The sequence below is a fragment of the Silene latifolia genome, chromosome 11 (genome assembly GCF_048544455.1).
Source record: "Silene latifolia isolate original U9 population chromosome 11, ASM4854445v1, whole genome shotgun sequence".
NCBI classification, from domain to species: domain Eukaryota; kingdom Viridiplantae; phylum Streptophyta; class Magnoliopsida; order Caryophyllales; family Caryophyllaceae; genus Silene; species Silene latifolia.
Window position 1 is genome coordinate 85,032,227 of NC_133536.1, and position 18,225 is coordinate 85,050,451.

The following is an 18,225-nucleotide window of genomic DNA, read 5'->3' on the forward strand; positions in this document are numbered from 1 at the left end:
CCTATGTCAAAATCTCACGAGAAATTCAATTTATCATATCACAAAAGTAAAAATGGTTATGTTTTTATGAAAAATACAAAATAAAAGTTTAAAAAATTATTTTAAAAAATAGCATATATATTAGATAAAAAAATTAAAATATTTTACGAAAACACACAATTTTTTTTAAATACGTATGTAATTCGGTATGATTTTTGAAAATAAAAATAAACAATTAACAGTTTTATGTGAATTATTTTAAAATGTTGAAAAATAGAAATATTTGAATATATTTTTTTACCCTTTTATTCTATTTTTAATATTTTTTGTCATGAAATCTTTTATTCCGACTTCTAATTTTAAGACAACTATCTAACAAAATATTTTGCAATTGAATTTTTTTTAATTGTACATAAAAAATTTGAAATTATATAAAAATAATAATCTGCTTGTTTTCGTAAAATATTTTAATTTTTTTATCTAATATATTTTAATTTTTTTTATTAATTTAAACTTTTATTTTGTATTTTTCATAAAAACATAACCATTTTTACTTTTGTGATATGATAAATTGAATTTCTCGCGAGATTTTGACAAAGGGGTTTAATTTCACTTATTATGTAAGTTACGGGGCCTAATCGCTCCAATTGAAAGTTATGGGGGTTAATTTCACAATTGCACAAAGTTATGGGGGTAAATCACCACTTTTCCGCATTTTTATGTATAGATGGTAATAGATCTATTTTTTTCAGATCTCGTTTTTATGTATATTTAAAAAAAATCGCATTCTTGTTTATTACCATCTATACATAAAAAAAATTGCATTCTTGTTAAAGACTTAAAGTTACAACTTTTCTCTATACATAAAAAAAATCGCTTTCTTGTTTTTATTTTGTGATTTTTTTTTATTTTAGTCTTGCATTTACTAAGTAAATCTCACATAATATCATTTTTTATTTTTTCTATTAAAGTTACATTTTCTCTATTAAAATTACACTTTTATCCATTAGAATTACACTTTTCTCCATTAAAATTACACTTTTATCCATTAAAATTCTATTATTAAAGTTACACTTTTCTCCATTAAAATTACACTTTTTTCTATTAGAATTACATTTTTCTCTGTTAAAATTACACTTTTTTCATGTTAAAATTACACTTTTTCTGTTAAAATTACACTTTTTTCTGTTAGAATTACACTTCTTCTGCTAAAATTACACTTTTTTCCGTTAAAATTACACTTTTTTCTGATAGAATTACACTTCTTTTGCTAAAATTACACTTTTTTCCGTTAGAATTACACTTTTTTCTGCTAGAATTACACTTTTTTTCGTTTAAAATTATACTTTTTTTTGCTAGAATAACTCTTTTTTCTGCTAAAATTACACTTTTTCTGCTAGAATTACACTTACTTCTATTGGACTAATATTACACTCTCAATGGACTTGGTCATATTCTCATTGAACTTATGGACTAATGTTACACTCTCAATGGACTAAAATTACATTCTCAGTGGACTGAAATTATACTTTTCTTAACTAAAATTACACTTTTCTGGACTAAAATTACATTCTCCTGGACTAAAATAACAATTTCATTGGACTGAAATTACACTTACATGGACTAAAATAACACTTTTTGTTGTTAAAATAACACTCGTAAAATGCTAAAATTACAATAACTTGTGATAAAATTACAAAAATTCAAAATATTATTCGTTAAAATCACTCGGAAAAAATTGAAGTTAAACTTGTAAAACGCAAAATTCTCGTAAATATTCCTTAAAATTACACTTTTTGCTGTTAGAATTACACTCGTAAAATCCTAAAATGTCGAAAACTTGTCTCGAAAAAAAAAAAATTGAAAAAACCGAACCAGGAAAAATGTTAACAAAATTTTCACAAACTTTGAAGTATAAGACAAAAGGTGGTGTTAATTGTGTATGATAATGAATTAGTGAATGTATTACTAAAACTAGAGAGAGAAGTAAATTAATTAGTGTTAAGTGTGTTTCTTGCTTTCAATCTCAACCTTCCACCATGCATGATCCAAGGGTTGTGGGAGGGACTTATGGACTCAAAAGATATAAGGGACTTATTTGAACTTTACTCTCTCTCTCTCTCTCTCTCTCTCTCTCTCTCTCTCTCTCTCTCTCTCTCTCTCTCTCTCTCTCTCTCTCTCTCCCTCCCTCTCTCTCTCTCTCTCTCTCTCTCTATCTATCTCTCTCTCTCTCTATATATATATATATATATATATATATTGGATTTGATGATTTTGGTTCTTATGGTGAGTTGTGAGTTGGGGGAATCTCAGCCACTAGATTATATTAGAGATGAGTGGCCAAGATCAAATCTTACATGTCATATAAAACCATTGTCATTTACTTATTTTCTCTTTTTTCTAATGTTACTTTTTTTTTTTTTACTTTAATTTTTTTTTCTTTTTTTTACCTCGTGTTATTATGCTTTTTTTTACCACTTTGATTTTTGTTTTCTCTTATGTTTTTCTTTAATTTACTCATTATGTTACCTTTTTTTCTTTTTCTTTTTGTACCGGATTTTTTTTTACTTGAAATTTTTTTTACTCTTATTTTTTTACCTCGTGTTATTATGCTATTATTGTGCTTTTTTTTACCTGGATTTTTTTAACGACTTTGATTTTTTTTTCTCTTTTTCTTTACCACATGTTATTGTGCTGTTATTGTTATTCCGCTGTTATTGTGATGTTATTTCATTCATTTACTTTGATTTTTTTACGATTTTGATGTTTTTTTCTCTTTTTTTACCATATGTTATTGTGCTGTTATTGTTATTCCGCTGTTATTGTGATGTTATTCTGCTGTTACTGTGAATTTTTTTACGACTTTGACTTTTTTTCTTTTTTTTTACCACGTGTTATTGTGTTGTTATTCTACTGTTATTCTGCTGTTATTACGGTGTCACTTTGATTTTTTTACTACTTTGATTTTTTTTTCTTTTTTTTTTACCGCGTGTTTATTGTGCTTTTATTCTGGTGTTATTGTGATGTTATTCCGGTGCCACTTTGATTTTTTTTACGACTTTGATTTTATTTTTTTACCACTTGTTATTGTGCTGTTATTCTACTGTTATTGTGATGTTATTCCGGTGTCACTTTAATTTTTTGACTACTTTGATTTTTTTACTCTTTTTTAACCACGTATTATTTTGATGTTATTGTGCTGTTATTGTGTTGTTATTGTTATTCTGGTGTTATTGTTATATTATTTCGGTGTCATTTTGATTTTTTTTTACTACTCTGATTTTTTACCACGTGTTATTGTGTTGTTATTCTGACCGTATTATTATTATGGCATTATTGTTATGTTATTTCGATGTCACTTTGAGTTATATTCGGAATTTGACGCACTTTATTCCATAACAATGCATATGGTGACATGGTACTTGCTAAAACACGCGCTCAATTGGTAACAAGTTTCCAATTGAAACTAATTTAATACACACAAATCCCCCAATCACCCAACCTCAGCCTCCATCAACAATCACTCAAACACGCTCAATTTGGAATCACGCAGCCTGCATCGATAAACCAACATCAGTTTGCAGCCCACCATTCAACCAATAGATCAATCACCATCCGATGCGACACCAGAACTGAGCATCGTCATCAACAAATATGATGCATCCTTGATCCTACATTCATTGCAAATTTGCAATTGTTACAACTTACAGCCAGAGAGATATGTGCAACATTTTATGACGACGGAGACAATCACAGGAGAGAGAAGCATGGCGAAGCTTGATACATCTTCCAATTTTCTTGAGGAATGTGCAAACAAATAAACCTCCACCAAAGCAAGGCAATGGCAACTGAGTAGAACTGGCCAAAACAGATAGCCATAATAAGACCACTGTGTCATGGATATCTCTCGAGATGGGCATACTATGTATGTCATTACCATGGCGTCTTTTGCGCACCCGCACCAGGTAACTCTTCAAGCATCACCGTAGCCGGCATCGATCTAAACCATGGCGACATTGCGGGTTACCTTCCGGAAGAGCTCGGTCTGTTACACGATATCGCCTTGTTCCACATCAATTCCAACCAGTTTTGTGGGACCATCCCTCACAAATTCTCAAACTTGCGGTTGTTGTTCGAGTTGGATCTTAGTAATAATCTGTTCGCTGGGAGGTTTTCGACCGTGGTTCTCGGGTTGCCGAGTTTGAAGTTTTTAGATCTCCGGTTCAACGAGTTTGAAGGGAATGTTCCTCGTGAACTCTTTGATAAAGATCTAATAAGTTTTTAGATATCCGAGTTTGAAGTTTTAAGATCTCCGGTTCGCTGGGAAGTTTTTAGATCTCCGGTCCCGGGTTGCCGAGTTTGAACTGACCAAAACAGATAGCCATAGCCTCCTCCTTCACGACGATCTCCATCGATAAAGCCTAAGTTACGAAGCTCCGATTCCTTGACTGAGTTCAACTCGTGATTAAACATTGAGTCATGCGAGTTACAGGAGAAGAATTGGGACGATGTCGTCCAAGAGAAGGGTAGATATCGGAGGTTGGAGAAGTTGAAGAGGAGAGAACGGAGGAGAGAGAAAGTGTTCGGCGGCGGATATAGGTGGAGATGAGTCCGCCATTTTTGAGAGAGGGGTTTATTTTTTTTAATAGACTTTGATTTTTATTTGTGTGTTGTCATCTGTCTATGGCCAACCCAAATGTTTCATTCACCCGATGGTTAGCTGATCATATTACATACCTTCATCGGTCCTCTTCAAAAGGTTTTAGCTCCTTACTCTATTTCTTTTGCATCCTCCGCTCAATCTGGCTTACCCGAAACTCTATCGTTTTCGAGAACGCTGTGTTTGTGCCGGATCGGATCCTTCAACTAGCAGATGCGTTGCACCATTCACATATGCGTCTGCCCAGTCTACGCTATGCTGAATCTCAGTCCCTGCCAATTCCCATGTCAGCAGGTAACCACCAGTTAACGATAAGATCTTCTCTTTGTTATTATCTTTATGTATGCAGGAATTATGCCCAGAATGGATACACTGCTACTATCAATACGGACACTTGTTTGGTTGACCACTACTACATCCGGGCATCTACTCCTCTTATTGCCTATTCTCAAGCTTTGCTCCATCTTATGTTACGACAAGAGGTTGCTTCTTCCGATGTAGTTACCTTTGTGGTGACTTCTCAAAAATTATGTTCAGTTCTGGCTTCTCAAAAGCCAGTCCCAATAGTTGTGCGACACTCATTAGGTGAGATTCGCAAAATACTTCGGGTACACCGTAACTGGTCTATTAGTCTTGCTACTGGTTAGTTTACGTCTACTTTGCTTGTATATGTAATAACGCTTCTTGTATTTCGTTTCTTATTTTATACCAACAGTTTACGATTGTCGAAAAAAAAAATCTCAGTTTGTTTTACGCGATTAAATCTCAGCCCTTCAATTCTTCTTATTTAATGGTCTAGATTTTCCAAACTCACAACTCACCGTAAGAATCAAACTCACGAGATCCCGCCTCGGGATCTCGTGAGTTTGGTTCTTATGGTGAGTTGTGAGTTTGTGTGCTTTAAAATCTCAACCATTAAATAAGAAGAATTGAAGGGCTGAGATTAATCGCATAAAAAAAATTCAGAATTTGAGATTAAATAGATCTCACGCAGACCCAAATCAAAATCACACCCCCTATTAAAAAAAATAAACCTCCCCCTCTCTCAGAAATGGCGACAACGACTCCTCTCCGCCGCCGAACACCTTTCTCTCTTCAACTTCTCCAACCTCCGACATCTACGCGCACACAATCACCTCACCTTTCTCTTGGACGACGTTGTCTTGATAATCTATATTCATCGAGTTGCCTTGAATCGGTGAGTTGACTCAGCCAATTACGATGCCCGATCCTATAGATCCGTTTCTACGACCTATTTGAGTCTCTTCCAAACCCGGACTATCCTTACAGAAAAGAGGTTCATTCCCATTTGTGATTTATTAGAGACCAAATTTCGCCAACTCATAGCTCCAGAATTAAGAAGCTTAGGATTAGGAATTACCTGATTTAAAATTCTGTATCCAATTAAGAGGTCAAAATAATATTTGTATCCAATTGTCAACTCGATTCCAATAGCAGGCGGGTGATTTCCGTTCTCATCTCTGCCGGAAAATGGCGTCAGTGTTACTCCCCATGGTATTCCAGCGGATTATTGTTCGTCTTGTATTAATGGTGGTTGAGTTGGCAAGCTCCGATGTCGAGTTTTGTTGGAGAAGGTGGATAATAACATATACCAAAGATCGAAGAAGTAGTCACGTTTAAGCCTTGTTCTTAAGAGCTGTAGAATCTCCGCATGATTAAAATCAGATAAGTTACAGAATATAGCATAGATTGATGATATCCACGAAGTTGCTGAAGACTAAGTGAGAAAAGGACATTTATTATTTATATTGCTTCGTGTATCAGTGCTCGGACATATAATCGACATTGGATATGAGTATACAGTTGGTTCGTTGGTTCAACGTAAGTAGAAAGTATTAAACTTGATTGAGTCTTACGCTTAATCAGTCTCACATATCCCTGCCAGACACTACAAGTAGGAATAACAGAATGTTTGTGAAATGTTTCTAAAATCTTTTCATGAATGTACGAGTTGTTTGTTGATTTTTAGTTGGATTGTGGAACTTGGTTATGGTGATGGAAGGTTATGGGGTGAAAATGTAAATGAATGGCGATGATGGTGGTAAAAAACAAGAACATCATAATAATACGTGGTAAAAAAAAAAGAGAAAAAAAAAACAAAGTCGTAAAAAAAAAAATCAAAGTGACACCGGAATAACATCATAATAGCACCAGAATAACAGCACAATAACATGCGGTAAAAAAAAAAGTAAAAATCAAAGTAGTAAAAAATCAAAGTGACACCGGAATAACATCACAATAACAGCAGAATAACAGTAGAATAACAGCACAATAACACGTGGTAAAAAAAAAAAAAAAAAAAAAAAAAAAAAAAAAAAAAAAAAATCAAAGTCGTAAAAAAAATCAAAGTGACACCGAAATAACATCACAATAACAAAGAGAATAACAAGAGAATAACAAAGACAATAACACGTGGTAAAAAAAAAAAGAAAAAAAATCAAGGTCGTAAAAAAAATCAAAGTGGCACCGGAATAACAACACAATAACAGCATAATAACATGCAGTAAAAAAAAAAGAGTAAAAATCAAAGTAGTAAAAAAAATCAAAGTAGTAAAAAAATCAAAGTGACACCGGAATAACATCACAATAAAACAGAATAAATAAAGAGAGTAACAAAGACAATAACACGTGGTAAAAAAAAAAAAATCAAAGTCGTAAAAAAAATCAAAGTAACAGCAGAAAAACATCACAATAACAGCGGAATAACAATAACATGTGGTAAAAAAAAGAGAAAAAAAAAATCAAAGTCATAAAAAAATCAAAGTAAAAAAAGCATAATAACACGAGGTAAAAAATAAGAGTAAAAAAAATTCAAGGAAAAAAAAATTTGGTACAAAAAAAAAAGAAAAAAAGGTAACATAATGAGAAAATTAGAGAAAAACCTAAGAGAAAAAAAAAATCAAAGTTGTAAAAAAAAGCATAATAACACGAGGTACAAAAGGAGATAAAAAAAATTAAAAAAAAAAAGTAACACTAGAAAAAAAGAGAAAATAAATAAATGACAGTGATTTTATATGACATGTAAGATTAGATCTTGGCCATTCATCTCTAATATAATCTAGTGGCTGAGATTTTTCAAACTCACAACTAGTGGCTGAGATTTTCCAAACTCACAACTCACCATAAGAACCAAAATCACCAAATTCAATCTCTCTCTCTCTCTCTCTCTCTCTCTCTATCTATCTATCTATCTATCTATCTATATATATATATATATATATAGATACTTTGAAACAGATGGGGAAACCAACGAAGGGGAGGATGTGAGGTGGTTATCGCTAGTGACTTGCGGTCTGCCGTTCACAAATTCGATTAAAGATTCAAACATTCAGTAGCCTGCTACCTCGTCTGCCAATAATTTAATCAATCATTAAATCAATCGATCAAGCATGTGAAACGCAAAATGGGATTCCAAGGATTCAGCATTAAATGACAAGAAAACTACAATTTCGAACGCTCTGAGCAACCTCGTCCTCGATTCCAGGAAACTACACTCCGAGAAACACGATCGCCTGCCGGAGTTCTTATTGTCGATGTGACGGAGCCGGTAGCACGATTTTTGTGGTAAAATGGTAAGAGGAGCATACAAGAGGGGACGACGGTGATGGACTTGGTCGGATTTCCGACGGTTATATGGTGGGGGTAGCGAAATTCTCCGACGAGTCTAGTCGGAGCTCCGGCATCTGGGGACAGGAATAAATTATGAAATGTAGGAAAAGGGTGGTATGCGTGTACGTTGGGATTGTTATATTTTTAATCCCAGCCTTTCATATTAGTCTAATCTAATGATAGATATGTGTTCTCACCGAGTGGTCGTTCTCACCGGATCCTAAATCTATATATACTAGATTTGGTGCCCGGCTACGCCCGGGCTACCTTTATTTACCGTTTAAATTTTATTTTCTATGAAATATGTTTCGCTAGGTTAACACATACATTTACAATTTATATCTTGAAATTAGGATGAAATGTAAAATTAATCAACAAATTATGTGACACGTTCACCACTCCCGCTGTTAATATTATTACTTTTACTACATCCCCTGTTAATACTATTATGTTCACTACTTCTTTGGTTACTGTTGTTTCATTAACTAACCCTGTTATTTTTACGGTTAATCAGTTAGTTTTGTCAAACTCATATATTTAAATAAATTAATACTTTCTTAAAATAGAATTATTGTTAGTTAATTTTTCATATTTTTCCCGTTGTTCGTACTGTTACTTTCATTACATGTTTTGTGACTACTATAGTACTATTACTTTCACTTCTCCTGCCGTCATAATTTTTTCTTTCACTACTCCCGCATTTATTATTTGTTAATTTCACTACTCCTATTACTGATAGTACGACTTTCACTATTTCGGTTGCTATTATTGTTGCTTTTACTACTCACATGGGTGGTTATTATCATATCATAGTAGTCGATTATCTAATTGTATTAGAGTTATATATTTAAATAAATTTGAAATATTAGATTAGAATATTATTTAAGAGCAATCACTATTATTTACTAATTAAATTACAAATCTAATGATTATGGAATATTATATTTTTTTTGGAAATCTAGATTAATTTATTTACCTTTTAATAGTTTCCAATATATATATATATATATATATATATATATATATATATTATATTTGTGTATGTTAAATAACTAACATCTTTATACTAATTAATACCATAAGTAGAGCATGTTATTTTAAGGAAAATCACCATATTATAATAGTCTCTAAATTTATAATTCAACCAAAACTATATAATATTTATATTGAAGTCCCTTGTTCGAGTCCATCACACAGTGCTATGATTAAAAACTATATAGTAAAATTAATTTGTATAGATTTATTTAATTACATTGAAGTCCCCTGGTTTCTGGAATTAATATATAGTATTGATATATATATATATATATATATATATATATATATATATATATATATATATAGATTTGGGATCCTATGAGAACCATCAAGATAATGAGAACCATGAGAACCACTCACAGCCCTTAGATCAAACTGAAATTTGACGGTGAGATGAATATTGATTAAACATCTTCTAATTTGTCAAAAATTGTCGAACCTCCAAACCCAAGACTCATTCATTTTCCAAATTTCCTTCTCTTTCATATTTTTTTTCTCTGTTCGACTATCAAATCATTCAACACATTCCAGCTCCTGCTTTTCTACGTTCGATCGTCACAAATATTCCGATCAAAATCTTCCACGCTTCTTCCAGCAATGGATCCCGTAGTTTGATGAGGTAAACTTTCGAAATTGATAATTATTTTTTGTCGAAATTAAGGTTTATATTTTTTCCCTTTGTAATTTTTTATTTGTCGATTAAATTAGTTGAATTTAGGCCTTGATTAATGTGTTAAAGTCGTAATGATGAATTATAGTTGGACTAGATTAAATTGTGATCAGCAAGACGGAATGATTGGTCAGATTTGGAATTGATGTCTGTGGTTTTCTTTTGTTTTGCTATATGACGATTGACGACTATAGTTTACATTACTAGGAAATGTGTTCGTATTGCTGATTGAATTCCGTTTTGATCAATGTTTTCGTGGTATTTTGTTGCTGTGTTTTTCAAGCTTTGTTATTCGTGAGCTCGTCGTGGAGATGAAAGAAAAAATGTTGGATGAGTGTAAGATTTCAAATATGTTAGGTTTAGTTATTCTTGTATGAGGTAGTTTATTTGTACTATATAGGCAGTAATTCTTTTAAATACGAGTCTGTGTAGGCGTACAATAGTCTCATTTGAGTTTTTGTGTATAATGGTCAGAACTCAGAAGACCATTATTTTACATTGAAATTGTGTTGTTCGACTTCATAAGTTGAACAATGCAATGCATGTTGTGTGATACTACGTGAACTATAATGTCAGATCTATTTTGCTGTGTGAGCGAAATTGTTGTTTTGGAAAAGTCATTTGTTTGTGTATTATTTGTTGCTATCTTTTGGTTGCCAAGGGCATTGAATTTCGTCTTTAAGCCATAGTATAGCATCTCTGTTGTCATTTATGTGTTTGCTTTCCGAGATTGTAGGTTTGCAGTGAAAATTTACTACAGTATGCAGTATCATTTTCTGCAAGCATCTTTCTGCCATAGTATTGCATATTACTCCGCAGTTATTTATGTGATCAGCTGATCGCTTTCTGATGATAAGTCGTTTGTTTTTTTCGTTCTTCTGCTTGAGAAATCAGACTTTTCAGTTCTGTCTTGTTTCGGTTTGGATTCATACTTTTAAAAGATTTTGAATGATATGTCGGTTCATTGATGCTTATAGTCAGTCAGCATTTGCGTTAGTTTAATGTTGAGCCTCATATTCATGATTGTTAATTATTTTACCCCATACATTTTATAATGTGTTCGCTTTTGTCTTGATTTTGATGACCAACATATAATTTTAGTGCAATCTTCATTTTTTAGATGAATATTTGATCTTGATCGTATTTGCACCATCGTTTCAGGTCTCTAAATTTAATACTGATGGGCAATGCAACAGCTCCTTCTACCCATTCAGTGGGGTAACTGAAGAATTGAAAACTTTCTTACATGATATCTCACATGTTAGTCCAAAGGATAAATTGATACCAGAATAATGAGTTTAAAGTACATAGTATCGGCCATCGGATACCATCTACGCGAGTACGCGTTGTAAACTTTACATGACAAATATTTAACATGATTTGTTTGCATACATCCAGCGACCATATAAGTGATCCTCGACTGTCATTTGTTGAAGGTGCCCGTGATGTAGCAGTTCTAGAGGCGATGCTTGAATCCGGAAAGAATAATGGAGCCGTGGTACCTGTCAAAAGATTTTAATCGCAATGGAGTCATGGTACCTGTCAAATGTGCGCCGTTTCGTCTTTTTTTCTCTCTCTCTTTAATCCCCTTTTCAATGAGTTTTCCGGAAAATGGTACCTCGGAGTTGGATAATCCTACCTCAACCCTTTTCCCCTAAAAAGGCTTCATTCTTCCCCTCTAGGGTGTCTTTTGGCCTTGTTCCCGTTCGAATGACAATAAGGGGAAGGGTCCTAATTTTAATTATATGTGCATGAAATAAGATTCGATGTGCATGAAATAAGGTTCTATGTGCATTAAAAAGTTCTTCAGTTGTATTAGTTGGTTATATTATGTTGCTAACTACTGTTGGTTAAGGACATTAATTTTAATTCTATGTGCATGAAATAAGGTTCTACATGCATTAAAAAGTTTTTCATTGCATCGATTGGTTATATTATGATACTATTTCCTATTGGTTGACGACATTAATTTTAATTCTATATACATGAAATAAGGTTCTATGTGCATGAAATAAGGTTCTATGTGCATTAAAAAGTTCTTCAGTTGCATCAGTTGGTTATACTATGATACTATTTATTTTTGGCTAAGGACGCGTTAATTTTATATGACCATGAAATAAGATTATATGTGCATGAAATAAGGTTCTATGTGCATGAAATAAGGTTCTATGTGCATTAAAAAGTTCTACAGTTGCATCAGTTGGTTATATTATGATACTAATTACTATTGGCTGCGGACGCGTTAATTTTATATGGGCATGAAATAAGGTTCTATGTGCATGAAATAAGGTTCTATGTACATGAAATAAGGGAAATGACTGCGGAGGAGATTTAATGTATTTAACGGCCTTTTTTATGTAATTACAAGGCATTTTAGTGTATATATTACATATCTTACTAATATGTGAGAAACATTTCAGTGTACTTATTTCAGTTATTTCGTACTTGTATTTGTTTAGCGTACTTTAAAGGCTATTAGCTCAATGGTAGAGCAATGTGCAAATTTTGCACAAAGGTATGGGTTCGAGTCCCATATAGCCTATTAAATCGCAAAATCTCATGATAGGAACGTGTCATGAACTCATGATGCGAGCACTAAAATACAACTATGATTAAGGAAGCCATAATCATATTCGGGCAATGACGTGCAGACCATGATCAGACTCAAGCGAGAAGACAGCAACAAAGAGATTGATGAGCGAGTGTAATAGCTTTATTAGCTTTGCAGCGATTAGAAGTTTAAGATAAGCATACAAGCATTTTCATAGACTAGCATATGTACCAAAACTATTATCATACATGCCATACTTGAAATAGTATTAGCAATTACATACATAATTTTTCAGTAAAAGAAATAATGGTGTATTTCATAGCCAATATGGGAGTCGAACCCACATTTTGTGCATAGCACAATGCTCTACCATTTGAGCTAATTGGCTTTCGAATATGATATAAAAAATAAACTACTTTTGAGAAGGGAGAGTTGAGTACTTGAAGCAGATGTTCTCAAAAATGTTGCGACAAAGTCAGTTGAGCTAATTGGCTATGAGCTGGTTATAGATCTTTTCATACCAGAATCATAGTCAGTTGAGCTAATTGGCTTTCGAATATGAGATGCATTTTTGTCCTCAGAATCATAGTCAGTTGCGACAACCAATTCAGGACAGTCTTGAGCCTTGTTGGCTTCATCATCATCCCTATTTTGCAACAAAGCTGTTGTACTATCATCATTGACTGGCATGTGAACATTTACGGCTTCTTTATTGCCGATATTGTTTCAAAACAATGAACAAATCGTATGTCATAGAAAGCAAAGCAGTGAATAAACGCACCAAAATATACAGTTATTAGCCCATTTATTTTCATGAGTTTGCCCTGAAAATAGTATTGAAAGTTTCACCATGACACAACCAAAAAAGAAGCAACAAGTATTATTGTTTTCTTGACTACATTTTATCAATATATGTATGTGGCTGCAGACCTATTCATTTCCAATCTTCAGTTAGCAAAATAATTGTGAGGTCAGTCACCAAAATTCTTAGTCTCGATGTATATTTGAGATCATTGTGTCTATAGGGAAAAGTAAACTGCTTATGATGTCCAAATTTCAAGTATTCAAGATTTTTTGCATCACAGATCGCAGATTCAAAAAGAGTATTGGTTATTAATTCTTTTACCTTCTGTGTTTGGCTTTTTAAGATTTGAACATGCTACTACAGTCTACTTTTGAGACGGGAGCGCTGAGCACTTGAATTTTTTCTTCCACTAAGCTTAAGAAGAGTCTGCCCAAACTTGCCTAGATAATTTACTCCTAAAAGTTTGTAAATTAAAAAGCAGGTCTAATGGTTATTATTCCAGTTGAGCAACACATTTCCTGTAAATTGGACTCCCATAACTTCCACATATTCCTCATACAGCAAGTAGCCATATACTTCTCGACCTCACAGAATGCAAAATTAGAGGGAAAGATGCAATCAGCTGAAAAGCGGAACTCCAGGCATTTCACTAGTCAAGTTGATGGCACTAGGATATAAAAACTAGCTAAAAGAAAACTATACCAACACATGTTCCTCGATTAATCATTTTGAAAGCGGCGTTTTTAACCATTATAACCACGACATACAAAACACACTAACTTCTCAACGTAATGACCATCTTAAGTGCAATTACCAGTAATGACAACGTCAGTAAGGTTGGTTCCGAAAATGAGACTGGCAAAACGTCCAGCAGGGGCGTCTCTTCCTTTCCCATAAGATGGCAATGGCAAAACGTCCAGCAGGGGCGTCTCTTCATTAAATATCGTCTGCCTAATCCAATTTATCCAATTCTTAACTACCAATCAAAATCGAGTAATGATCAAAGAAGATGACAGTGTGCCTAGGATGCTGCAACACTTTATAGAACAAGCTTCATTACTAGTACTGTTGTATATAACTACTACTCACGAAATTTGAAAGGAACTTAATACGTCCTACGTCCTGCTCCTTCTAACTCGGTTTAAACTTCATTGTAGTTTTCGCATAAGAACTAAGAAAGTTCAATCAAATTTGTATATAGCGAAAATAGCTGATTATTCAAAAACGGACCAGTCGTGTTGAATCTCAATTACAAACAATGATACACAAAAGCCTACTCTGCTGCTATTTCAATCGAAGCAATTTACTGATATTACAGTCAAAGTAATTCCGGATTGTACTGTTTATGAACCCTAATTTACTTCTATTCCAGTCAAACTAATTCAAAATTGCCTCAATTTGGGTAAAAATCGAATCAATCATATAAATTTTACATAAAATCATCATGCTATTGTTATACCACGGAAATTATATCTTCAAATTACAAAATTGAATAAATTTAAACAGGAAACTTACCTTTGTCAATGGTGGTGAAGGAGGAGTGCGACGGTGCTCGATGACTGTGAAGAAGGAGAAACGCGCTGGTCGGCGATGGAGAATCCGGTGATGTGCGGTGGTCGGCGACAGAGAATCTGGGGATATGCGGTGGTCGGCGACGGAGAATTTGGTGATGTGCGGTTATGGAATGAGGAGGCAGAGAGGGAGAAGAGATAGAAACATTTGGTTTGTGATACAGTCGTCCGTATTATTATTATATCCAATAGTGGTTCTCATGGTTCTCATTATACTAGTGGTTCTCACCGGATCCCGACCCTATATATATATATATATATGAAATTGCATCAAGTGAGTCTAGGTATCTTAGGTGAGTCTAGCATTTTAATCTCATCCATTAGATCTATTCCTAATCAACGGCTGAGATTAAATCTCAGAAATTATAATTAGAGTACATAAGGCTCAGATTTCACGCTGCTAACCTTATAATTCTGTTTCACTTTCTCTCTCTTCATTCACAATCTTTCTCTCTCTACGAATTTCCCTTTTTTTTTCTTCGTTCTCGCGTAAAACAAATCCAACAAAAAATATACACAAATAATTTTACTTTTCAATTCATCATTCAATTAATTCAACAGTTCAATCGTTCTAAGTTTTTGCTTTATCGTTGCTACTCCCTTGGATGTCGATTCTACTGAAAATAGTTAGCGCGCAGGTAATCGCTTTCTGTTTTTGCTTTAGCCTTTTCTTTGATTATAATCGTTGTTGTTTTTCCTGTCAAATTTGATTAGAATCGTTGTTTTCTCTCTTGAATTTGCAATTTCGCTTTATCCTTTGCTTTCATGATAATCGTTGTTGTTTTCCGTCATATTCGATCGAATTTGATTATAATATATGTTTTGCTGCAAATTCGCCTTTTTCTTTGCTTTGCTTCTAATCGTCCTAGTTTTCTCCGTCAAATTAGATCGAATTTGATTATAATCGTTGTTTTCTCTCTTGAATTTGCAATTTTCGCTTTATCCTTTGCTTTCATTATCATCGGTGTTGTTCTCCGTCAAATTCGATCGAATTTGATTTGTAATCGTTGTTTATTTTGCAAATTCGCTTAATTCTTTCCGTAGATTAAAATCGTCCTTGGTTTTCCCGTTGAAATTAGCAATACGCTGCTACGCTAATATTAATTTTGGAAAACATTTAATTACTCCTTTGCTTTTGAGCTCTTCTCCTTGCTTCACCTATGTGAATATTCCTGTTCTGCTGTCAATGCTAATGTCACCACATTGTAACAGTCTCACTGTTACTATAACATTCATTAGTTTCTCATTGCAGTACCACATGTGTGCATATTCCTGTACTAATGTCAATGCTTATGTCAGAACTGAATTTGAAATAATTGTGAAACATTGTTACTATATAATTGTGTAAGTGTGTTACAGTAATAGTGAAACTGTATTCTAATATTTTTATAATTGTATTATGTTAATTTAGCTTCTTCTTTTGATGAAGTTGTTTCATTATAATGATCATTTATTATAGATAAACATTAGAGAAGTGATTTGTTGTTTCAATGTTTACATCTATGCCATATGAAAGAGAATTTAACTCCCTATGAATAATGGCTATTATTATATCATTGTGAAGTTTAAGCTTGTAGGAGGAGGATACCTCTATTGTTATTCATTTCATTTGAAAGTTTGAGTAGTTAGTTTAAAGGCTATTAGCTCAAATGGGAGAGCAATGTGCAAAGCTTGTACAAAGGTATGGGTTCGAATCCCATATAGCCTATTTAGTTACTTTAAGATTGTATTGTCAAGTTTTCAAACAGACCATATAGTCTAATGTTGTTTATTGTATGCGGTTCCTCATATATTTAATACAACCATTAATCCTTGTTCTCAGCGTTATAGTAGTTGTGTATTCTTTGTAACATCAGTCACTCAATAGTAGTAATATAGTATTATCAGTAACATTGTTCAAATAACATTGCTCTTGTAACATTGTTACAGTAACATTGCTACTGTAACATCATTTATTCATTATAGTAATACCTAATTTGCTAATCGTAATTATGTTAAATGACAACAATGTTACAATAATAATTATTTAGTTCGTTTATTATATAAGACGGTGTATAATGTAGTTCTAAAATGTAATGTTAGAGATTAATTTTTCTCATCTTGAAAGTAACAAGTGTTACTCTAACATCATTTACTCATTAAAGTAATAATGATACAGTAATTATGTTATGGTAACAATATTGATTCATCAAAGTAACACTAAAACAATGTTAAAAGTTCAAACTTAAATTATTTGCACAAGATAAAAGGCAAGTGAATACACACTAGTCAAACTGATCCCGATATGCTAAAATGATTTGCAATACCCCATTACAGTAATGTGAAAAGTTTACAACAAGTTTACATCATAATCACACATAACGTTAAAAGTCTCTAATAGCATTTTAACTTCAAGAACGTTTCCTTTTTCACTCATATCTTCATGATTGATTCGTCAGCGTCTTTCTCTTCTTTGTATACATCGTCTCTTTGCGAGCCTTGTTTTATGTTGGTTTATTCTCAAACCTTCTTCTTCAAAATTTCGACATTCAAAATAAAACATTCGACCATTAATAATTAAAATATATGTGAAAGCCAATGGTCCATCATTAGTGATCAACATCTCTTGTAAGTTAATAACAATGTTATACCAACAAATTTAATTGAGTTAAATCATACAATATCAAATATACAATGTTATAATAATATTTGAGTTGGATTCAACAAGAATCTAACGATTCCTCAATAATAGTTATATCATGGCATGTAGTAATAATGTTACGATAATAATGTTACAAAGAACAATGTTACAAGAACAATATTACAAATAACATTATTACAAAGTGTTATAGTGAAAATGCAACAATAATAATAATGTTTAAATAACATTATTACTGATAATAGGTGTCGAGTATTTTACAAAAGTTAATTTGATAAATCGCAATTTAACAAGCACAAAATAAAACGAACATTATTACTGAATTTTATCATGTCTTAACCCTAATTTTTTCGCACAAACAGTTGGAAAACATAAAATCGACATTAACATCATGAAGAACAAAACAAAGAACAACAACAACAACAACAACAACAACAACAACAACAACAACGAGAATTAATTTTCGAATTTCTAAGTTCGAAAAAGCGAACATACAATCAATTGTCAGTTTATGTATATAATTCTAGATCTAGAACAACAACAATCAAATTAAACCTAATTTTTTGGCGAAAAATCAATTACTCAGTTCGAGCAAAATATTAACCCTAGATCTAGAAGAACAACAATCAAATTGAACATTTTCTTCGTATCATTCAAAATCGACAATAACAACTTACAAATTA